Genomic DNA, 25,339 nt, shown 5'->3' with positions numbered 1-25,339 from the left:
CTGGAATGATAGGATTTCCTGATTGAGAAAGATGTGGGACTAAAAGACCTTCAAGGTCCCTTCCAACTCAGTTATTCTGTTTTACTTCTGTCACATAACCCGAAGATATTGCTTTTAGTGCCTTGAATATTTTCTCCACCCAGCCTCTCATTGTCTGTCATTCCAAGATCTAATATTATATCTAATATTAATGTTCAAACTTACATTTAATTTTTGTCCCTTTAATGACATCATGTTATATTTGGGTTAATGTGAGTGTTTCATATTTTAAAATCATAGCTTACAATTCTTTTACTATGGAGTTCCATCTATCCAACTCATGAACTGTTGGCTTCATTATCTTTTCCATAGATGTGTCAGTTCTCATGATGTGTCCTAAGTATTACAGTCCTTTTTCATGATCCTTGCTTCCAATGCCCATTCTGACTTAGTTTCTTCTAGTACAAACAATACAAATCTTAGCTCAAAAGAGTCAATCTTCTTCCTCTTCCTTTTGCCTAGAGTCCATTCCTCACATCCATAACATCAGAGGGAACATAGAGTTAATCATCCTAATTTTTGTCTTATTCTGGGTTCCTTGGATTTTTTTCCCCTTTGAAATCCATCTTCTATTTTGAGGAAATACTGTCTAAAGTTTTGAACTCCATATTTAAAGGTGCAATTGCTAATGTGATCAATGAGAAGCCGATTAATGAGCAAAAAACATTGGTTGGGCTCTAGATCACATTCCCCATCCATAGACACTTGCATACAAAAGAAAAACATAAATTAGTTTTGTTTAAAAAAAAAAATATCAAATAGATTCAGCCCCCATCACAGTCCATATGCTTCATTTTTCTCCTAACCTAATTGTATTTCTGGCTTCTATGTCTCCTGGCTCCTGGAAAGTTCTTGGATAAGTTCTTCAGCTAACAGAGCTGTCCCCATCTTGGAATTCACAATGAAGGCTAAATATGTGAAATGTTACTAGTTGAGAGCACCTGACAGTGTGTATTCCAGGCTGTGCCTCTATTGTGCCTAAGTACTTTAGGTAATGTATGTCTCTTGGTTCACCTTAAGTCATGACACCAATGAATTTTCTCATTTACTGCTTCACTGAATCACCCTCCCAAATAGCAGCATAAAAGAAGAGCAGCTCTTTCCACTTGTCCCAAAAATCTGGAGGACAATATATAGGAAGGAACAAAAATACAGTATCAAATCTGCAGAGAAGTAGCATTGTTAGAAATCTTACAAGCTTTGCTCCAAAAGATTTGATCTAATCAGGAATAATTTTCCAATATGTTCCACTGCAAAATACTCAAACATGGGTAAAAGTGAAATCAAAGAAAGTTATGCAAAACTATGTATTTTCCACAATACATTGGAAGCCCTGAAAATTGGGACTTTTTTTAAATCAAACAATTTAATTTCATTGCAAAGTTCCTGTATCAAAATAACAGGAACTAAAGCAGACCCCTAACTCTTGAATTTGTTTTCTGGACTGATGCCATGGGAACACAATGACAAGCTCACATATATAAAGAATAGAAACTGAAGCTCTTTGAAAGTTATATTTTTTTAGGGCAACACACGAGAATAAAAATTATTCCTCAAGCGAGTGTGCTTTAGCAAGGCATTTTCTCTAGTTGCAATATAATTGCTTCTGCCTCAATAACAAAATAGAAATGAAACGTCCTTAGCCTCTGAAAAAACTTACCAGGTGACAATCATATTTTGATCACATAATTATATAATTATAAGATTATCCCTTTCTCTCTTTTTTCTAAAAACCCCTATGCATTTAATAGGATTTTCTGCTAAAATGAAATGTTTGCAAGGGAGGTAGCATTAAAAGATATACTTTTTCTTATTGAACACTTTGGTAAAAAAGTAAATGTATGTATGTATGTATGTATGTATGTATGTATGTATGTATGTATGTATGTATTAAAAAAGAACCCCCCAGCAATCCAAATGTCTGTGAGAATAACCTTGGGAGACAGGAGGAAGAGCCACAGCTTAGACTATGATCAGACAGAAGATCTTAGTCCACAGAAAGAATGAGAACAGAGAAAGCATCTCAGAAGGGACCCTCTTTAGTTCTCTAGAATTCAATGTGCATTGAACACGGGGGACACGGGGGCTCAAGAAAGACCAATTAGTATGTTGGGTATGTTTGCCACCATTAATTTATATAAAAAAGATTAAAACAGGAAAAGGAAGGGAAGGGAAGGGAAGGGAAGGGAAGGGAGGAAGGAAGGAAGGAAGGAAGGAAGGAAGAAAGAAAGAAAGAAAGAAAGAAAGAAAGAAAGAAAGAAAGAAAGAAAGAAAGAAAGAAAGAAAGAAAGAAAAAGAAAGAAAGAAAGAAAGTCATTGTGTTAAGATTAGGAAGGTGGGTGTTTGGAAACTAGCTGTTTGGATAAGTGTAAATGGGGAATAAACACAGCTCTGGTAGTAAATTATTGGACCACAACATCCCCAACTGTACATATACATCTACACAGCTCACCGCAATCACTTGAGCGTGGTGCTAGAGCCCTAGGAAAAATGTCTATTTCAGTGTTGCTGATAGAGAGCAACTTGGTGGAACCATCAGGTCTAGACCTCCAAAGATCCCCAAATCCATTAAATTCAGCACCATGGATAGTTCTATCTTCTTTCTCCCTACTATTCTGGGGGTGGGGTGGGGAGGGGAATGAAAGGTTTTGGACATGATTGTTAAGTTTAAGCTGCTGTGGCTCAAATTCAAAAGCAAACCGCACCACACTATGCACTGCCACCTTTTATGTGTAACCCATAAAAAAAAAATTCCTTACATTTCCCTGCTCCAAAGCATAATCTAAGATTCTAAAGAATGTGGGTAGTAGGTGATACTGGATTAGAAGCAGGAAGATACAGGTTCCAATTCTTCTTAGGCACAAAAGCCATCTGGGAGATCTGGGCCAGGCATTCTCTCTCAGACCAAAGCCAATATCAGATTCTATGACAAACCTGATGGAGAACAATATCCTTTGTTGCATCATCTGTTAATGGCCTTGCTGAGCAAATTAAGCAGTATGTTATAGTGGTTAAGATGCTAGGAGCAGCAACCCCCCCCCCCGGTTCCAATCTTCCCTTAGGCACAAGAGTCAATTGGGTGACCTTGGGCTAGTCATTCTTTCTTTTAATCCCAAAAAACAAATATCTATCAGTCTGTGCTGTATTATTGTAATTGATTATGGTCTTCATCCCCCAATGGATTGGGCTGATAGTGTATATTTATTTATGTAATACAATTCGGAGGACACCCAGATGCAAATGATTCTGAACAGATTACACTTTAAAAAAAGCAGGAACAATAAAAATAAGGAAACTATGATCTGTGTCATAGAGATACAACAAGCAACTCAACCTCTGGGGGCTCAGTCCTGTCCCAAAGTCTGGGAGAAGGGCCACATTTTCAGTGATTTTCTGAATGTCATTAGGGAGCTGTCTGGATCTCCGGAGGGATGCTGTTTCTGAGACAGATGCTCTGACAGAGAAGATATGCCTTTTAGGACCTGACAGTGTGTATTCCAGGCTGTCTCTCTATTGTGCCTAAATACTTTAGGTAATGTATGCCTCTTGGTTTACCTTAAGTCCTGACTTTTTTTTTTTTTCAGTGATTTTCTGAATGTCATCAGGGAGCTGTCTGGATCTCTGGAGGGATGCTGTTTCTGAAAAAGGTGTTGTAACAGAGAAGGTATGTCTTCTGGGACCTGACACGTTACATTGTTTACTTGACAAGACTCAAAATACACCTACTCTACCCAATCTCACCAGATAGACAAAAATAATTGGATGAAATAATAATTGCAATATATTGGAGAATAACAACTCAATAGATAGGTACATATATGAGTCATCAGTTTGGAAAACAAATTAATTGAAGAAGTAAAAAGAAATCAGGAAAAGTAGTTAAGGACTATAGCAATGATGGCTATCTTTTTTGCTGTTGCATGCCAAAAGCATGGGGAGCATGGGGGAGGGGTCATGCCTGCACGTGCCCACACCTATAATTCAATGCCTCCTGCGCATGCGCATGCGACCCCCCACGCTTCCCCCACGTTTGGCACGCTACGGCAAAAAGGTTACCGGTGGACCCAGTAGGCCTGTTTTTCTCCCTCCCAAGGCTTCAGAAGCTTTCTTGGAGCCTGGGGAGGGCAAAAACGGCCTTCCTCAACCCTCCCGGAGGCCCTCTGGAGGCCAGAAACTGCCCATTTCCCAACTTCTGGTGGGCCCAGAAGGCCCAAAAATCAGCTGGCCAGCCCGCACATGTGCACTGGAGCTGAGCTAGGGCAATGCTTGTGTGCCTACAGATATGGCTCCGTGTACCACCTGTGGCACTCGTGCCATAGGTTCGCCATCACCGGTGTAGAGGCTCACAGGACGTACTATAAACCCATGCAATTCATCAGGAAGAGACCTAGACAGAGACAAACTGCTTTCAAAACTGGACTTGTGCAAAAGACAGAATTGTTTATGACAGATTATCTCCTGTATGCCTAAAGAAGGTAAATGTTGACTTTTTTTTCAAAAAGGGGGAAAGGTGGGCCATGAAGATTTCCTATCAGTGAGTCTGATCTTGATACTTGAGAAGGTTTTTGAGCAGAGGATTATATTATTGCTCTATAAGCACCTTGAAAACAATTATACAGTGATTAGTAAAGGCTGGGATAGATTTATCAAAAGGAAACCTTATCCAGTAATGACTGATATATTAAAAGATTAATAAATTTTAATAAATTAATAAATATTAGATTGGTTAATACTCACATTTCATTTAGTGACCATTTCTTGACTTACAGCTGTTCAATTAACTACCATTCAAAGTTATAACAGCACTAAAAAAAAGTAATGTATGACAGTTTTTCACACTTACAACTGTTTAGCATCCCCATGGTCACATGATCAAAATTCCAATGCTTGACAACCGACTCATACTTATGATAGTTGCATTGTCCTGGGCTCATGTGATCAGTGGCGGTATTCAGCCAGTTCAGACCGGTTCGGGCGAACTGGTAGTGGCGACCTGCAGCCCCGGCACTATGCCGTCCTATTTTGCCATATTTTCTAAGCCACGCGCATGTATGTAAGCTGCACACGTGAGCAAAGTGCATGTGTGGAAGGCCGTGTGCATGCGCGGAAGGCGCGAGCGCACATTTTTGGTGTGTGGTGAACTGGTGGTAAAATTATGTGAAACCCACCTCTGCAGGTGATCATCTTTTGAGAACTTCTGACAAGCAAAGTCAATGGGCAAGCCAGAGTCACTTAACAACGTTCACTAACTAAACAATTGCAATGATTCACTTAACCACTATGGCAAGAAAAGTCATAAAATTCATTTAACAAATCTCTCACTTAGCAACAGAAATTTTGGGCTCCATTATGGGTGTAAGTTAAGGGCTACCTATATTAACTTTTATTAATTTTTGATCAGGTGAATTTCTAAATGGACTGCTGAAATCCGATATATATAATATATTGTGAGGATTTGGTGAGATATCTTCAGGTTACCAGGCTACTTAAGCATCTCTGGAGGATATATCTATAATGTGGATCCACAGCCATTTAAAATAGTACTTATCAATGATTCCATATCAGAGAAGACTGAAGTACCAAATCGGACATCACAGGTTTCAGTCCTGGGCCTGTTACTTTTCAAAATTTTGATTCATAATTTGGACAAGGAGGCAGAGAAAACACTTTACAAATTTGTGGTTGATACAGAAATATGCAAAAAAAAAAAAAAAAAAAAAAAAACCACCCACCCCACCTAATATTCTAGATTAAAGGGCTCCAAACTTGGCAACTTTCAGTCTTATGAAGTTCAACTTCCAGAATTCCCCAGCTTGCATGATAGAAACAATATTCAAATCCATCTTGGTAAATTGAATCAATGGAGTAAAAAATAGCAAAATGAAATTTAAGAAAGAAAAAGATAAAATGCCTCACTTGGAAAAAAAGAAAATAAATTCTCAGATATGGGAAGATCCGGAAAAATGTATCTTGATATTATAATTGATATTTTGACATTATAATTGATCACAAGATAAATATGAGTCAGCGGTGTGTTCTGATTGCTGAAAAGGTAAATGCTTTTTTAGGCTACATTATTAAAAAAATTATATGTCATGGAAAGTAATACTTCTATTATATTTGGCATTGTCTAACTACATCTTGTGTCCTGTAGTTCTTTCTTTTTAAGAAAGAATCAGAGAAACCAAAATACGTATAGGAAAAGTGACAAAGATGGTGACCCAAACTGGAAACTACATTGATGGAGAGGCTGAGAAAAACTGGCATACTTGGCCTTGATAAAAGACATATGTGGCAACTGGAATAGTACTTTTCAAGTCCTGGAATGGGTGCTTTTCAGAACAAAATCAAATCAATTCTCCACTGCCCCTGAGTTCAAGTCACAGACTAATGGCCTTACATATCAAGAACATGGATTCAAGTTAAAGGTTAGAACAACCTTCTTAAGAGAAATCGGCTGTTTGACAATAGAACCAATTAACGGAGGCAGTGGGCAAAATCTTTCACTGGTTCTGTTGTAGTAGACTGGGAAAAAAAAAATCTGCCAGGGATAGTTTACTTTGAATTCTGGGACTCAGAGGGTGGTTGGACTTAGTGACTCAAATAGTGCCACCCCTCTCTAGAATTGTAAGAAAGCTCTGGCTGAAATACACATATAGGACATTAATGCTACAGGAGTTCATTGGTTTAGCTGCAAATGTGCCTCTGCATTTAATGGGCAGGATTGTTAAAATGCAAATTGCATCAGATGTTGGCACAGTAATTGCTAAGAACTCAAAAAGCATGGAGAACACGTTTCTTTCCTTGCAGCGATCCTGAGGTATACCTCTCCTCCCGAAACTAGTATTTCCTTTGCAATGTTCAATCCTCCACTAGAATCAGTAAAATAGTTCCACCTAATGCAAGGAGCATCTGCAGAGGAAAGATTTTCCTCGGGCCACATCAGGGAAGGCAAAACACATTTCTCCATCACATGCCTGCTTCGATCACAATAATTACTAATCCTTCCCCAGATGATACCATTTGCATATTTTTAAAACCTTCCGCATTAAATGACTTATTTGCAAACATAGCTAGTTTCAGAGCAGAAGGTCCCATCTTTCCTTCATCACACACATCTGGAAAAAAAACAAAACAAAAAAAAACAACAACCCATGCCTAAATTAATGTTAATGCAGGGTCACAAATCATCCATCTCCAGGGCAGGCTGAAAAAGCCGTATTTTTAATGCATTATTGAAAGATAGCAGGATTGAAACTATAGACACTTTGGAGGAGAATGCTGTTGCCAAAGGCAGGGCTGACCAAAGGGAAGACACTTTTTATCTAGCTTATGTACAAGATTACAAGCTAAGAATTATGATTTCTTTTTTTAAAAAAAGCGTTAATTGTAATGTTTCTAAAGTTTGATAATGTTATGTTTAAAAAAAGGATTAAAATAACAAGGGTGGAAGTAACTCGTGCATCAGGGGTGGGTCCTACTTACCTTTACTACCAGTTCGCAACGGGATCACGCATGTGAGTTCGCTTCACTTGCACGCACGCCTTGCTTCTGCGCATGCTCAGAAGCTTCTGCACATGTGCTGATCGCTGATGATGACATCTGGGGCGGTGGGCGAGGCCTCCTGACGGTTTTACTACTGGTTCTTGTGAACCAGTCTGAACTGGGGGCAACCCACCACTGCCGTGCATGTGTCCCCCTTGTAGTGTGGAGGGTATTGAAATCCCAGGTAGTCCTCAACTTCCAACCACAACTGAGCCCAACATTTATGTTTTTAAGTGAGAAATTTGTTAAGTGAGTTTTGCCCCATTTTACGACTTTTCTCACCCCATTTGTTAAACAAATCACTGCCGTTCTTCAGGTAGTAACACAGTGAAGAACTAACTGAAGAAGTTAGTAACATAGTTGTTAAGTGAATCTGGTTTCCTCATGGACTTTGCTTGTCAGAAGGTCGCAAAATGACTCTGGGACACTGCAACCATCATAAAATTGAATTAATTGTCAAGTATACGAATGTAAATCATGTGACCATGAGGATGTTACAATAGTCATAAGTGTGAAAAATGGTCATAAATTACTGTTTTAGTGCCATTGTAACTTTGAACAGTCACTAAATGAACTGTTGTAAATCAAGGACCACCTGTACTGAAAGGGCCTGTCAAGTCAGATAGGCCTTAACTGACAGAATCGAACCAAGTACATTATAGCTACCAATTTTGAGTGATGAAATGTGGAAAAATTTCCATATTGGATCAGCCACTGCTTGGGCCAAAAAGGAACCATCTGATACTTTGGCACATGGGCAAGAGGTAATAGGTGTGCTACAAGGCTCAATTCCTTTTGTTAGGCTATCATAACATAGAACTGAAATTCTATCATGAGATAAATCTATTGACTTATGGTTTCCAGAAATGAATGTATGAAAACAATATTCCATAGAACAATGGCCTGTAGATAAGAGATGCTGTATATTTGGAAACATTGACTTTATTTAATGAATTGGAAGAACAAAAAGAAATAACGAAAACAAAAGATTTGAATCTGAAAAGGAAAAAAATGTTCTACAAAAGCAGTAGAAAAACAGCACCACAAACATACTCACAGATGCGGTCAATGAAAATTTTGAGCAAAATAATGAAACAGAACCATCGTTATCAGAATATTAATATTAATTTGGTGAAAAAGTTTGGGAATGCATGAAGGAAATTGTAAGATAAAATTGGTCTCACTTGAAATGGGGAATCTTCCTCAAATAAAACTTAAGTGAAATTTGTCATGACACAAATATGGTTACATAATCAATTATGATAAAAAATGATCAGAGAGATTAATTAGCTCTTGCAAAGGTAATAACGATAGAACTGGGTCATGAACTAAAAGCACACTACCAAACTATTTCAGATGCCAATTAGTTTGCAAAATAAATCACTTTTCAAAAGATATTAGCAACCAATAGAATTAAAAGCAACAAAAACAAGAAAATGAAAAATAAAAACAACTCTGAAAAAGCAATACAATTTTGATCCCAAAAGTTTTCAGGAAAAGATGAACTGCATGAATTTGAGGTCAAACATTATACATTTTCATCTTGCAAATAATTTCATGGCAAGGAATGTGTTGGAAAAATTTGGAATTAATAATAAAATTATGAAGTTTTTGAATAAAGCAACAGAAAAGTGGAAAACAACACAAAATATCAAATGCAAAATTATTTTGAGAGATCAAAATCAGAAGAATGGCCTTTATCTAAAGAAATGCACTGGTTATAGATACTGTTCTAATCTTTGAGATAACTGTACAATAGATTTTGGATTGAAAAAGTGTAGAGGGCCGGCAATTAAAAAAATAAAAATTGAATGTTCAGAAAGAATGGTGCTAAAATCAAAGCACTGGCAAGGAAGAAATTACAAAAATGGGAGAAATCTCAGGTTTTAAAGACTTTTAGTAATTACTATTTCAAACTAAGTCTTTAAGCAATTTATCTGGGTTCCTGGCAAAAGTGATATTACCCCTTCTCCAGAAGCCTGTTCTGCTTGAATGAAGGGAGGGCATATAAAAATGTGAAAAAGATATAGAAAGGTTTTCAGACTCAGAGAAAAGGAAATGTTCATTCTGACCGATTCTCTCCAAGGGACGAGAGTTCGATTGACTGCATCCATATCCCAAGTTCCTTTGGAAAAACGACAACTAAGTTCTACCATAAATTTTGTAATAGAAGAGGTTTTCGAACCTTGTAGCCAGTTAGGAGACTTTGAAGTATCTCAAGGCAACAGTGAAGATGAATCTCTTATTTCCTGTGATGTTTTTACTAGCCTGATTTAAAAGAAAACCAACCGACATAAAATTCTTTCCACTTCTCTTTTGGTCCACTATTCTGTGCCTTTAATGCAGAAATGTCTGTATTTGTTCCTGTCATTGAGACAAGGAAACTCAATTTTTTTTGCCTCGGAAACAGCTTGTCAAGTGTTGACATTTGTTTTACATACTCTAAGATTCCAAAGCCCATTTCCAAGCTTGTGATAAGGCTTGTTGGTGCTCGGCCATTTTTTGAAAAGACAATGAAGTCACAGCACATCTGTATTTCTCTGTCAAATGGATGTCAAGGAAATTTAGAGGAAACTGTCAAAAACAGAGGTGGGAAAGAAAGAGAGAAGGAGAAATAGAAACCTCCGAGAAAATGCTATTAACTATGGAAGGCAGTTTTCAGCCCGTGCAATTTATTGCTACCTCTTTATGAACATGCAGCACAAAGGTGATTCAGAGGTTCCTTCTAGATCAGTGATGGCTAACCTTTTTGCCATCACGTGCCAGGAGGGGAGGCAGGAGGGGTGTCGTGCACACGTGTGCCCATCCATAATTCTATGCGCCCCATCCCCATGCATGCATGCACAACCCCCCCCGCTCCCGGCATGTGATGGCCCGGTAAGCCCATTTTTCTTTCTCACCTGGTTCCAGGGCCTCTCTAGGAGTCTGGGGAGGGCAAAAACGACCTTCCGGAGGTCCTCCGGAGTCTGAAGATGGCCCATTTAACAACTTCTGGTGGAACCGGAAGGCCCGTTTTTTGCTGTCCCCAGCCTCCAAGGCCTCTCTAGGAGTCTGGGGTTGGCAAAAGTAGCCTTCCCCACACCCCAGGAGGTCTTCTAGAGACTGAAAATGGCCCATTTGATAACTTCCAGTGGGACCGGAAGGCCCATTTTTTGCTGTCCCCAGCCACCAGGGCCTCTCTAGGAGTCTGGGGAGGGCAAAAACGGTCTTCCCCACTCCCCGGAGGTCCTCCGGAGTGGGTGTTTTCACCCTCCCCAGACTCCTAGAGAGGCCCTGGATCCAGGTGAGAAAGAAAAACGGGCCTTCCCCACTCCCCCCCAGGCAGGAAACAGCCTGTTTCCCTACTTCTGGTGGGCCCAGAAGTCCCGAAAATCAGCTGAGCTCGCGTGCCCACTGATATGGCTACACGTGCCACCTGTGGCATGCATGCCATAGGTTCGCCATCAGGGTTCTAGATAGTCTTCAGATGTCACAAAGAAAAGGGACTAGAATAAGTGTCTGTATGAACATTCACAAGTGCATTAAATGAGCCATCTTCAGGAAAAGTGTGGTATGTTCCTAGCTGCTATAAGGTAAAGGTAATCCTCGCATATGTGTGCTAGTGGTTTCTGACTCTAGGGGGCAATGCTCATCTCCATTTTAAAGCTGAAGAGCCAGCACTGTCCAAAGACGTCTCCGTGGTCATGTGGCCGGCATGACTAAATGCCAAAGGCATACGGAACGCTGTTACCTTCCCACCAAAGGTGGTCCCTATTTTTCTACTTGCATTTTTTACATGCTTTCAAACTGCTAGGTTGGCAGAAGCTGGGACAAGTAACGGGAGCTCACCCCGTTACGCAGCACTAGGGATTCGAACTGCTGAACTGCCGATCTTTCGATCAACAAGCTCAACATCTTAGCCATTGAGCCACCGCATGTAGGAGGCTCCAATTCCTTCAACTGGAGGAAAATAACCAAGAGCATTTCTTGCTGTGAAACTTTATAGGAAATTTAATAATAAACAGAAACAAACAAACAGACAAATGCTATAGGGGGAATATACAAATATTTGAGGGTTGAGCCATCTGCATGTCTGCATTCAAGGTGCTGTACTTTCTGCCTGAACCTGCCTCCATCTCCCCATCTAACACTGATCTGTCTCGTTTAAAATAGATGGGTAACAATGATCTAGGCATTCACAGCTGTTATTTCAGTGCCAGAAGACTATTAGCATATCAAGCTGCTAGATAAAAGGTAGCATGCTGGGAATAATTGTACAGTGATGGAGAGAGGCGACTAATAACTAAGAAAAGCAATTCTGCAATTCTAGAGATTAGATCACTGGGGCTGGTGAATGTTCTAAGAATTGGATTTCTAAGCCTTCTACTCTAATTCATATCCTTACATTATTTCCAGATATAACTAGAATCCCGTGTTTCTCAACTTTGATGGCTTTCCCATTCAGAATCCTCAGAAATGACCATGCTGTCCAGAGGATTCCGGGAGAAATCTGTGTTGAATTCTTTTTAAAACCACACTATATTTAACGAAACCCATCTTTGTTTATAATGTTATGATCCATGTGGGTAACAGAGGCATCTAGTGGCAGTTTTAAGTTGTCTATTTGTTCCATTTTAATGTATCTATTGAACATTTGCAGAAAAATTCAACTGCGTGAAATTTCATTTATTCCGATTATCTGGGTCAAAGGCAAAAAAAAAAAAAAGTTTTTATAGGTTAATTCCCTGGTTAAAAACTTCTTCTTCTATTTCTCCTTTTTATGCTCATTTGTGTTCATCAGTATGCAGTGGTTCAGCCACATTGTTCAAATGTGCAAAAATGAGGACATGTAAAAATGGAGGCCCAATAAAGATATAATGTCACCCAGCTGTACAATAAAAGTTTTTATATATACATTTGTGGAATTGTCCTTTTTTATATTTTAGAACAACCAGCATTATGAGTTTAGCATCCTTCCCCACTCCCCAAATAGATACACTGAACTACAATTTTGATCAGAAATATGGTTTGAGTATAACCTTGATTAATGAAAATGGCACTAAAAACATTAACATCAGAGATATGGATTTTCATAGAGAAGATGAATATTTTAAATCTGTAGGACACTCCTTTTCCTGGCCACAAAGTTATGAACTGTTAAATTTGCAGTCAGATATAAAAACCATCATCTGTGACCTCAGAAGAATTCATTTGTTTTCAATTCAAGATACTGGTCTCCATTGTTTCATTCTCTTATTTATTGTGAAAGCAAAATAACACTTATTATTAGACACCTAAAGGTAAAGGTAATGGTAAAGGTTCCCCTCGCACATATGTGCTAGTTGTTCCCGACTCTAGGGGCGGTGCTCATCTCCATTTCAAAGCCGAAGAGCCAGCGCTGTCTGAAGACGTCTCCGTGGTCATGTGGCCATCATGAGTAAACCAGTGGTGGGTTGCCCCCAGTTCAAACCGGTTCGCAAGAACCGGTAGTAAAAATGGCCGGAGACTTCGCCCACTGACCCGGACATCATCGTAAGTGATCTGCATGTGAGCGATGCGAACCAGTAGTAAAGGTAAGTAGAACCCACCCCTGGACTAAACGCCAAAGGCGCAGAGAACACTGTTACCTTCCCACCAAAGGTGATCCCTATTTTTCTATTTGAATTTTTTACGTGCTTTTGAACTGCTAGGTTGGCAGAGGCTGGGACAAGTAATGGGAGTTCACCCAGTTAGGTGGCACTAGGGATTCAAACCGCTGAACTGCCAACCTTTCGATCGACAAACTCAGTGTTTTAGCCACTGAGCCACCACATCCCCTTATTAGGCACCTAGTCATATACAAGTATAAGCTCTTTAATATCTAACTGATCTAACTTACCCTTTTAGATCATTAATGAGTCATTGGATAGAGCTACAATACAGATTTTAGAATATTGTTATTGGTTCCATCTAAGGAATAATATTGTTCTTCATGGGATAAAGGAAGCATCTAAAGCACTTTGAAAATATACTTTAAAGCACTCTTGCCAGAGTACATTTTCAAGGGTTCCTGAGAGCCATTTATGCTAATATACAGTTTATGAAATAGTATACTTTATAAATCACTTTCACCATCTGGAAATTCAGCACTGGTAACCTCAAAATGTGGCAATGATCTTAGATGACTTTAAAAAGGAATTCAACAGTTTTGTGAAGGATGCAGCTATCAATTAGTCATGAGACATAGATAGTAACGATGGCATACTTTTGAATATTTTCTGGCAAAAAAAAAGAGTTGTTAGCAGGAATGTTATCAAACTGGTTTGCCCTGGTGGTAAAAAAAAATCATTTGGTTTTGTTTTTCTCCAAGGATAGGGAAAACCTTGGATTTTGATGGTACACTGGAGGCAACACACATAGTACAGGCAGTCCTCAACTTACAACAGTGTTTTTAGTGACGGTTCAAAGTTACAATGGCACTGAAAAAAAGTAACTTATGACCATTTTTCACACTTATGACCATTGCAGCATCCCCATGCTCATGTGATCAAAATTCAGGCACTTGGCAACTGGTTCATATTTATGACGGTTGTAGTGCCCTGGGGTCATGTGATCTTCCTTTGCAACCTTTTGACAAGCAAAGTCAATGGGGAAGCCCAAATCATTTAACAACCGTGTTACTAACTTAACAACTGCAGTGATTCATTTAACAAGTGTGGCAAGAAAGGTTATAAAATGGGACAAAACTCACTTAACAACTGTCTCCCTTAGTAACAGAAAATTTGGGCTCAATTGCGGTCATAAGTTGCGCGTGAAGGGGATTTGCTACGGCCCTTCAAAAAGAGCCTGCAAATGTTATCCCAGAAAGACTACCCAGGGTATCCCAATAATTAGGCCACCACTACCATCATCACCTCATTAAATTGCTGAGTAATTGGAGGGATGTCTCTGAGAATGTGGGTCCCAACGGACTGACTTCCCACTGTTCTGCTTGTCCTACTCTTTATCACTTGACTGATTTAAAGAACATCTCATCTATGAGCTTGTCCTGCTTGGTCACAAATTAGCACAAGGATCAGTCTGATCCAAGAGATTTCCATTCTTTAGAGAAAAAGGGAAAAGGCAACAAAAAATTGCAGTAGGTTTAGCTTAATTCCTCATGTGTTTGTGTGTGTTTTCCCCCCTCAGAACTGCTTTTGTGTCACACTGATCTGCTCACACGGTGATCTGCTCATAGCCTTATGTTGCCTCTTGCATTTCTTTTGTTGGAGGCTCTTTTCAGATATTGCCCACATTTTGAACAGCTCTATATTTTTATCTCCTCTGCCACTGAATGTTTTGCACAAAAGAGCCTTGATAGTACAGTGGTTTAGTGCACCCTGTCATTTACACAGCTGCCTGCAATTTCTGCTGGTTCGAATCTCTCCAAGGCTCAAGGTTGACTCAGCCTTCCATCCTTTCTAAGGTAGGTGAAATGAGGACCCAGTTTGTGGGGGCAATAAGCTGACTTTGTATAAAATATACAAAAGAATGAAGGCTATTGCTTAACGCATTGTAAGCTGCCCTGAGTCTCCGGAGAAGGGCGGCATATAAATCAAATTAAAAAAAAAAAAAAAAGTATGTATCTTGAAAACAGCACGTTGTGGAAAAATATCCAAGGTGTGATATTAGCAAATCAAACTTCTATGTTACCACATGCAATTTGGAATGAGCGTCAGCTGCAGAAAAATAAAAGTGCTTAAATATATGAAAAGCTTTTTTTGGGGAAGGAGTAAAACAAAAGCTCTCAGCCAATTTGTTATTTAAATATAAGATCTTTTCCCAGAAGTCCATAGAATGTGCTCTTCTCCCTGCAGATCCTACAAATAGTCCCTCCTTCCCCATCTAATGAGATATCAATTGTCTTAAAAAAAGAAGAACATCTGGCCCAGCTTTTATCGCTGCAATCAAATTTCCTCAGATAAGTAATTTCCTCAAGGTTCTGTCACTATCTCAATAACATCTTTATTCTCATTCCCATGTAAATCCAGAGTCAAGTGAATACAACCACATTGGTTCAAATGGACTTTTTTCTTTTCCCTTTTCTCCTCTCCATGTTGTCAATCCCCCATAGTCGATTAAAGATTGCAAGTGGCTCCTGAACGAGGCTGATATATTTGCCAGACACCTGCTAAAGACACAACAACTTAAGGTCAATTGATTCTAGTTGGAAGAGAAAACTAGGTGATTCGTCTGGAGGCACATTCAGGTAAACTAAATGCAAGTCATACATCCTTCTGCCCTCAGAAAGGGCATAAGAATCTGTACCTGCAAGAATCACAGTGGCATTCAGGTAAAAACAGGACATGTTTTATGCACCCAGAGTCATTCTCTTCCCCTCATTGCATCCCACGTTGCCTTTAAAGAATTCAAAAGACGAGTTCTAAGGCCACCATGAACAAATGTTAACATGTCCCCTCAATTATGTTAATAATATCAGGCTTAAATGGCAGCTGAGTAAGTAAATAGACCGTGAATTGGATAAACTAAGGGTGGTTGGAGTACTCTTGGCAGCATCTTAATTGAATTAAAGAGAAATCACCACCCATCTGCAGCTTCATAAATGAAGTCATACATCCTTCTGCCCTCAGAAAGGGCATAAGAATCTGTACCTGCAAGAATCACAGTGGCATTCAGGTAAAAACAGGACATGTTTTATGCACCCAGAGTCATTCTCTTCCCCTCATTGCATCCCACGTTGCCTTTAAAGAATTCAAAAGACGAGTTCTAAGGCCACCATGAACAAATGTTAACATGTCCCCTCAATTATGTTAATAATATCAGGCTTAAATGGCAGCTGAGTAAGTAAATAGACCGTGAATTGGATAAACTAAGGGTGGTTGGAGTACTCTTGGCAGCATCTTAATTGAATTAAAGAAAAATCACCACCCATCTGCAGCTTGTTCTCTGAACTTGCCATTTAGTTCCCAAATGTTTCGTTAACCAGACTAGCTAATATCTAATACAAACTCAAGGTAAACCGCTCCTAACTCGATTGCAGAAAATACGACTTCAGCAACAGAGTGGTCAACGCCTGGAATGCTCAACCAGAGTCCATTGTTACACCCTCAAACCCTCACAGCTTCAACCTTAAACTGTCTACCATGGACCTCACCCAGTGGTGGGATTCAAATAATTTAACAACTGGTTCTCTGCCCTAATGATTTCTTCCAACAACCAATTCACCAAACTGCTCAGAAAGTTAACAACTGGTTCTCCTGAACTGGTGCAAACTGGCTGAATCCCACCACTGACCTCACCCCATTCCTAAGAGGTCTGTAAGGGGTGTGCATAAATGCACCAGCGTGCCTACCATGCCTCCCTGTCCTACTGTCCCCATTTATTTGTATTCATTTCCTTTGTTCATGTCCAGGTTCATATTCATACCTGCTATCTTATACATGTTTGACAAATAAAATAATAAAATAAAATAAAATAATAAAATAAAATAAAATAAAATAAAATAAAATAATAAAATAATAAAATAAAATAAAATAAAATAAAATAAATAAAATAAATAAAATAAAATAAAATAATAAAATAAAATAAAATAAAATAAAATAAAATAAAATAAAACAAAACAAAACAAAACAAAACAAAACAAAACAAAACAAAACAAAACAAAACAAAACAAAACAAAAATCATCAGCGGGAGTTTTGTAGAAGTGTCTTGTTCTATTCCTCTTTAGTTTATACAGTATATGTCTAGTGTGCCAGTGTGGTCAGTTGGTTGTGTGATTGGCCATTCGTATGGTGCTGCATTTAAAGGGTTTTTAACTTTCATTATTAACTCAAGCAAACAGATTTAAAAGTGTAACATAAAAAGTGTATATACCAAGCAAGATGATACCCAAATCTCTTAACAAGTTTCCAGGAACTCCTTAATAATGACAGCAGAGAGAGACCCCAAGAGAGACCAGTTTCCATAGTACCCAACGCGAGCTTCTGTGCAGAAGCTCCTCACAAACAACAATCACACCAAGGTTTTTATCATAGCCTTTCACTCTGATTTCCTGGCTCTCCTAGAGCTGACCTTAAGTGGGTGGCAATAAGTCTGGGATGGGAATCAAAAGTTTGAGACTTTTGTAGTAAGAAAAGCTTTGTAACTACATAAAGATTCTCCTCTTCTCCTCTATTCAATACACAGGAATATAAAAACAAGCAGGTTATTAACCGTGGTGGCGCAGTGGCTAGAATGCAGTATTGCACACTAACTTTGCTCACACTGCCAAGAGTTCGATTCCTTCAATCCAGACTGGCTCAAGATTGACTCAATCTTCCATCCTTTCAAGGTCGGTAAAATGAGGACCCAGATTGTTGGGGGTGACACGCTGACTCTGTAAACCGCTTAGAGAGGGCTGTAAAGCACTGTGAAGCGGCATATAAGTCTAAGTGCCATAAACTCAGAACAAGCTCTAAAATTCTACATCTTTCTTAACATGAAGGAGAAATCACAGTATATCACTAAAGTCCTCAAAATAACAATGGTCTTCCACATTGCTACTATATCTGCATATCTTGTTTATGAATTTGAATAGATTTTTGGTAGCATCACCTTACAAGTAATACCAGAGAAGAAACAAGAATAAGGGTCTTTTCATATAACATCAGTCAATTTTTTTTCTGGATCTCTTAGAAACAAGGTTAAAGAAGCCACACCCAAATTAAGGTCTAGATTGAGGTCTAGTGCATGCCTTTAAGTAAAAAGTCCCTATAAGACAGTGATGGCTAACCTTTTCCGGACCGAGTGCCCAAAGCACGCATGCACAAATGCATGCACCTGTGCCTAAACCCCCAAAATCCAATCTGCAAGCATCCCCTGTGCATGACCCCCACCCCCATGCGCACACAGGCCCCTACATGTGCTCCACCCCCTGTGCATGTGCACACAACCTGCATGTGCACCCCCCACGCACCATGTACCCATGCATGTGTGCGCCCCCCCCCACAACCCCGCCCCTGTCATGCACCGCAGAGACCCAAAGACCAGCTTTGTGGCGGGAGGTGCATGCACATGCACAGCAGAGCTGAACTGGGGCGATAGCTCGCGCGCCATCAGAGAGGGTGCTGCGTGTCACCTCTGGCCTGCGCGCCATAGGTTCGCCATCACGGCTATAAGAAGTCAGCAAATGAATATATAAATAACTGTATAAAAGATAAACATGTGTCCAGTTGCTTCTTTGAGAAGCTAAAAGTTTGAGTCTTATTATGTTGAAGTTGTAACTTATCCTTCATTGAGTAAGACCCGAATAAGAAAACCAGCTACATTGACAATTGGGACGTCTATCAATTTGATAGGAAAGAGTGGCCAGATGCATACTGTTAAGACTATATTTTTCCCAGTCATAATATACCTTTAGGTTCAATGGTCAACAAGTCCCGCCCCCTCCGAAAGAAGCCTATTTAATATTCCTTTAAGGCACAAAGTGGCTTGGTGATTAGCCTCATAGCAAGACAATTTATTTCATGTGAGAACCTTACTCTAGGGTGGGATGAAGCAAGTCTCTACTGATTTCAGTATGGGGACTACTCATTACCAGGGATGTCGAAAGAATGTAGACAAGAAAGTCGATGGTGTTTGTGATGGTTCTTCTCCACCTATTTTTATGTGCATTGCATGGAAGAGACACACTAAAAAAGGGCAGAGCATTGATCCCACCATTGTGGCTATCTTAACCTTTTTTTTTTTTACTATATTCTGCAGAAATGCACACTAAATGATCTTCAAAAAACAGAGTTCATTTGAAAGAAAAAGGGAAATTTACTTCTCCTCTGAGGATTTAGCAAAGCTGAACAATACTCCTATAAGTAAAATATTAAGATAACACAATAATTGCTACAAGAAGATGTTGATATTACACAGCAATACATAAATCCTAAGCCTTTAAGTCTAATCTTTCACCAATATACTCATAAGCCTTACCCAGATAACTACAGCCACGGGATTTAAGAAAAGCTACGATTATGTTTCTCTTTTATTCTGTGTCCCCCATAGCATTTGTGTGTGGGCCTGCACAGGAGTACTTTTTGTATTTTTTGAGTTTGATTGACATAAGTCATCAATTTGTAATTTACAGACAGATATCAAGGACACACAATTTTGGAAGTCTGTTTCTTTTTCAGAGGCTTTCATCTTATCTTAGGAGGCACATGTTGATTGGACTATAGGAAAGTGATATATTGGCCATGAGGGGTGTATTGTCTTTTAGGACACTGGCAATTTTTATGTTGGCTTTATCCTTATTATTGTTGAATTACGGTTGGTAAAACACTCTGGTTTAGGATACAAAAGATGAGCAGCTACACACAGTACATTTTTTTTTGTAAACTAAAAAGAAAAATAAAGGCTCTCTAGGTTGTAACCAGGTATGTGCAGAGATATCAGTGATGCAACAAAGATGGCTTATGAATTATTCTTTTAGTGTATGCCGTTTTTGGCCTGACTACAAAGGCATGATGAATTGCATTTTTTTTTCCTGGCTGCACTATCTGTATGTTTTATAAAAATTTGGAATAAACACACAAAATGCAAGCTCAGAGAAAGAATGGCCACTATTTCAAAACTCTGTTTTATTTTACTTTACTTTTACTTTACTTTCTCTTATTGTACGATCAGATGCGTATCTATACCAAGGAGTCTGTCAAAACCTAGGTTAGGCAAAATAACTCAATTGGCTCCAATTCTCCATGCTTACTAAACAAAACAAGTTGTTTTTGTTGAAGTTACCAACTACAGTCACTGATAAACATTTATAACAAGTTTTCTTAAGAATACAGTGGTGCCTCAATACTCATTGTTAAGAGGCGCAACGGGTACTAATAACAAACAAACCACATGACTTACCACATGACTTTGTTTCAGCTGTGAAGAAATTTCTGTCATCCCCTTTTCCTACATCAGCGACTTTCCCAGCATGGCTGACTTTCTGTCTGCCCTCTGCCACTATCCCCTGTTTCCTTTTGCAGCAACCTTCCCAGCATGGCCAACTTCCTATCCGTTCTCTGCAGCCATCCTCTCCTTCCTGTCGCAGCATGTCATGTATCAAACAAAAAACAGGACCTCAGAACCTCAGAACTTTAAATATATGGACTTCAATTCCCAGAATTCTGGGAGCTGAAATCCACACATCCTAAAGTTGTTAAGGTTGAGAAACACTGTTTTAGGGATATGACAATAGCTTTTTATGATCTATATCTTGGATAACTGAATTATTGTCTTTTAGCTCAGGGTTTTTCAAACTTTATCAGGCTGTGGAACATTTTAAAAACTAATATTACAACTCAACCAGTGGCAAAACTTTAGTAACAAAGTGAAGGGAGTATTTTTGTCCTTAGTCTCTCACAGAATCCCATCAAGTTCATACAAAATTATGGGATTTTGCCAAAAATGGTTGGAAAAATCTTTCTCTACACTATTCTAGATCTACTTGACATTAGCTGGCAAATCTGTCAGATCCATGTTGGAGCCTTTCCTGCATCTTTAAAGCTCTGAGGTCAGAAGTCATACAATCTCTCAGGGCCCAAAATGTGTAACAACTTCACTTTCTCCTCTTCCAGGTATTTATTTAATTTGTTTTCTTTAGTATAAGTAAAAAGTTCTATATGTCTGGGGACAAAACTTCTCATTTATAAAACTGAAAAACAGTTCAGAATTAGAGTAGGAAATGTTTTTTTCTGAAAAGAACAATGATCCCATTTAGCATAAGATAGCTGTTATGTTCCTGTACAGATACAAGAGTTGTCAGAGGTCAAAGTATGAATACCATCTTTAGCAATATGGAAAGTTTTATAGCGTTCAAGACAAATGCAAGTTCAACAGGCAGAAGTATTTCATTTCTTTAAAAGCCTGTTCATGAATCATAACCTTAACCTTCCTGAAATATTTAACGCCAACATGAAGGAGAGTATGAATTTTTTACTGAATCTCTGGTTCAAAGCAAATTAGCATTTCATAACATTTTAGACCTTAAAAAAATCAGATGCCAACACATGCTACAACAAATCTTAATGAAATTGATTTTTTCTTGGATTCATTCTATGGACTAAGCTGGAAGGGTGTTTTTTACTGGATAGAAGGAACTATAAAGAAAGACCACATGGAAAAACAATAATAGAGAAATGGAGACAATAAATAAATAAATCCTCTTCTCATTGTTTTCTGACTAAATTGCTCCAGGGATATCGTACATCTGAATTTTCAGACCACAAGTGTTGAGACATATTGCAAACATATGCCTTACTAGTTGGTTCAAAAATAAATTTGAGCACATTTTATGTAATCCTGGTCATAGGTAATACTGGCCCTTCCAATGTTACTGAATTACAACTCCCACCCTTTTTTTTTTTTAATTTGATTTATATGCCGCCCTTCTCCGAAGACTCAGGGCGGCTTACAATGTGCTCAGCAATAGCCATCATAGTTAATGGTGAAGGCTGATTAAATTTATTGCTCGTATATTGCTCATATAATCAAAATTTTTCAAGACTATCTGTCTATCTATCTATCTATCTATCTATCTATCTATCTATCTATCTATCTATCTATGACATTTATAAGACCCTCCAAATGGAATTTGACACAGGGTAGCTTAGTACAAACAAACAAACAAAGTAGATCATCAATTTTGTTAAAATGAAAACCAAAACCCCATGACTGATTTCTATTAGTCTTGTTTATTACAGGGAATTTGTGTAGTGTATACAAGAATATTTATATGAGGCTTGTGACAATGTTGAATCTACTATCGCATAGGTAACATACATAACTGTTGCATATACTGTGATATACATGTTGCTTTGAGAACTTCTACACCAGAAACAAATTCCTTATGTGTCTAATCACACTTGGCCAAATAAAGCTATTCTATTCTATTCTATTCTATTCTATTCTATTCTATTCTATTCTATTCTATTCTATTCTATTCTATTCTATTCTACCCTACTCTACCCTACCCTGCCCTACTCTACCCTACCCTGCTTTTCTTTTCCTTTTCCTTGAGGAATTAATGTTACATGTTGAGCTATAGTTATATGATCCAATTATTTAAATGAGAGTGAAGATGTAATGACTGATGTTTTCATACCAATACAGGTCATTCTTGAACCATTTCTATATGATAATTGTTAATTTTTACTTTATTTTTATTTTATTAGATTGTCAATGTGCTAGAGACTAGAGTGGACACAAATCTTAGTAAACTGAAATTTAAAAAAGAGAAACAGTGTATAACCAGCAGGGAATAGCAATAGATTGCATAAAGTGGTACTTTGCTTTGAAAACAAACAAATAATGCAAACCAATTGCTCCAGTGCTATCTTTAAGGTAAGCACCCACTTTGTTTCTCAAAGTGTCTGTTCAAAACAACAGACACTTTGAGAAACAAAATACTTCATCTAAGATCACCACAGCCCTTATATTTAGCTTCACGTATAACTTGAAGTCAGACTTTTTTTTTTACCCTCCTCCTTCTTTCTAAAGGATTAAAGATGCTGCTACCCCAAATCAGCCATCTTGGTGGTGAATTTCAGGAGAATTTCAGTGTGCTGGCAAAGAAGATGTTTCAAATTGGGGGTTATGCACCCCTGACAGAATCTGTGTTAACTCTTCTTAAGTAGCAGAATTATTCCTTGATCATGTGGAATACCAGGAAAGAAAGATTCACCTTCCCATTTTTCCCTTACAGTGTTACAGGTATTTGAAAAAAAAATGCTTATTTATAGATCCTGAACACATTTCAGCAGTCATAGAATAATAGGCATCAGTTTTTTAAAAGGCTTTCATTATGTGTGAGAAGCAGAGAATTATTTTAGCAAATACAGTGTTCAATAAATGCAAAAAAAAAAAAAAAGCTTTTAAAAATTCTTTTATAATCAGGGTGCTTTTTTATACCAAAATCTGCTGCTGATTCTGTGATAAACTTTGCTAAAAAGGGACTCCACACCTTCCACAGATTGCTTTCTATGTAAGTTAATGATTAACTAGCTAGCTTGGGAATCTGAAATTTTGATTGATAATGTACATGAGGATAAAACTCCAGAAAGATTTCTTTTGTCTGAGTACAATTATTTCAGCACTACATATGTAGCAAAAGGATCCTCCTGAAGTGAACTCTTTACTTTAAGACAGGGATGTCAAACTCAATTTCATTGAGGGCCGCATCAGGATTGAGTTTGACCTCGAGGGCCAGGGTGGGCATGGTCAGGGTAGGCGTAGCCAGCTTGACATCACTCGTGATGGGGACATCTTTGGTGGGCCAAGCACTCTTCCAGCAAAAACGGGCTCCAGAGCTCCATTTTCAGCTGCAGCAGGAGGCTGTTGCAGCCAAAAATGGAGCCTGGGAGGGCCACACATGGCCTACTCGAGCTCCATTTTCGATGGCAGAGGCACCACAGGCCAGTCCTTTGCTGTCTCTAGGGTGGCCCTGTGGCCAGATCTAGCAGCCTATGGGCCAGATCCGCCCCCCTGGCCTTGAGTTTGAAACCCCTGCTCTAAGATGATGATGATGATAGATAGATAGATAGATAGATAGATAGATAGATAGATAGATGATTGAGAGATGATTGAGAAAGAAAGAGAAAGAGAGAAAGAGATGATTGAGAAATGATTGAGAAAGAAAGAGAAAGAGAGAAAGAGATGATTGAGAGATGATTGAGATGATTGAGAGAGAGAAAAAGAGAAAGAGAAAGATATAGATAGATATAGAGACAGAGAGAGACAGACAGACAGATCAGTAGATAGAAAGATGAAAGATAGACATTTTGATTTCATTAGCTTTAAAATACAAAACATGAGAGTGGAGTTGAAAATGGAGATATTCTTTTCTACAAAACTCTTATATCTCAAAAGATTTGGTGTGGCTACATGTGAGAAACGAGGGGAAAGAACCACTGAAAATGTTAGTTCATAGCAAATTGATTTTTGTATATGGTAATTGCAGCAAGATTATTGCATGCTCAGTGGTGGAAGAACAATGAAATTCTGAAGGAATGAGTTGTGAAAATGTCAAAATTTGTCAAGATGGCAAAGGTGGCCTATTTGGTCAGAGAGAGAGAAAGAAAACTTTTCTGAAGGACTGAAACTTTATATATCAAGGGTGTTCAACCTTGGCAACTTTAAGACTTGTGGACTTCAACTCCCAGAATTTCATATTCAGACCTGCCAAGGATGGACACCTCTGCCTTATATGAACTGGGGGGGGGGGGGGAAGTCCCAGTAAGATATTTCTGAGATTGAGGACTAAAAATGATCCCGATTGACTGAAGGGCTGACGGGTTTGCATAACATCTAAGAGGGAGGGGGGAATTAATAAGATTGCAACTATCTGTTGAGAAAGTTGGAAATCATATTTCATCATTTTTTTTCTTTTCCTGCACTTTTTTTTTGTTTCTTCCTCCTTTAGATTTGTCTTTACTTTGTGTAAAATTCTCAATAAATATTTTTTTTAAAAAAAATGCTAGCTGCTAAATTTGCATATGCTTTCCATAAGTAATGCACTTTTTATTTTAAATTCTCATGAGCCCCGTTAAGTGAAGCCAATCCCCTTTCTAAACCAATTGTTGATTTTTGGCAGTTTGGAAGATAGCAAATAACCACAGTGGCCCAATTATTTAAGCTAATTAGCTAATGATTTTTCTGGAAAACATTTTAGCCCTACCAGAATAGATGGTGAAAGGTTTTTTTTTAGAGGCTAATAGTTTATAAAAGAATAAGAAAAAAGATTTTCAGTTCATTGAGACTTTAGGCAGCAGCACAAAATAA

Source organism: Pituophis catenifer, unplaced genomic scaffold (assembly GCF_029215685.1).
Source record: "Pituophis catenifer annectens isolate HBS135680 unplaced genomic scaffold, rPitCat1.0.hap2 SCAF_2, whole genome shotgun sequence".
In the NCBI taxonomy this organism is placed as follows: Eukaryota; Metazoa; Chordata; class Lepidosauria; order Squamata; family Colubridae; genus Pituophis; species Pituophis catenifer.
Note: the sequence above shows the minus strand (reverse complement) of the source record.